Source organism: Nomia melanderi, unplaced genomic scaffold, assembly GCF_051020985.1.
Source record: "Nomia melanderi isolate GNS246 unplaced genomic scaffold, iyNomMela1 scaffold0014, whole genome shotgun sequence".
Lineage (NCBI taxonomy): Eukaryota > Metazoa > Arthropoda > Insecta > Hymenoptera > Halictidae > Nomia > Nomia melanderi.
The window spans coordinates 7,997,171-7,998,125 of NW_027475130.1; positions in this window are offsets into that span (position 1 = coordinate 7,997,171).

A 955-nucleotide genomic window follows, 5' to 3' on the forward strand; every position below is an offset into this window, starting at 1 on the left:
TGCACAGATTCATGCGCCAGGGCCTCCTACAGACAATGCACATTGATTTATTGCGCTATCTCTAATAGCACCCGAGATATCACCAGATATATATTGGATTTTCCCCTGACCCTGAGTGTCCGGCCCCATGAGACTGTGGTTTTCTCGGCCCCTGGTGATCCGAGGTCGTTCCCGTTGCACAGATTCATGCGCCAGGGCCCCCTGCAGATAATTCACTTTGGTTTATTGCGCTGTCTCTAATAGCACCCGAGATATCACCAGATATATATTGGATTTTTCACTGACCCTGAGGGTCCGGCCCCATGAGGCGGTCGTTTTCTCGGCCCCTGGTGGTCCGAGGTCGTTCCCGCTGCACAGATTCATGCGCCAGGGCCTCCTACAGACAATGCACTTTGATTTATTGCGCTATCTGTAATAGCACCCGAGATATCACCAGATATATATTGGATTTTTCACTGACCCTGAGTGTCCGGCCCCATGAGACGGTCGTTTTCTCGGTCCCTGGTGGTCCGAGGTCGTTCCCGCTGCACAGATTCATGCGCCAGGGCCTCCTGCAGATAATTCACTTTGGTTTATTGCGCTATCTCTAATAGCACCCGAGATATCACCAGATATATATTGGATTTTACCCTGACCCTGAGTGTCCGGCCCCATGAGACTGTGCTTTTCTCGGCCCCTGGTGGTCCGAGGTCGTTCCCGCTGCACAGATTCATGCGCCAGGACCTCCTACAGACAATGCACTTTGATTTATTGCGATATCTGTAATAGCACCCGACATATCACCAGATATATATTGGATTTTACCCTGACCCTGAGTGTCCGGCCCCATGAGACGGTCGTTGTCTTGGCCCCTGGCGGTCCGAGGACGTCCCTGCTGCACAGATTCATGCGCCAGGGCCTCCTACAGGTAATGCACTTTGATTTATTGTGCTATCTGTAATAGCGCCCGAGATAT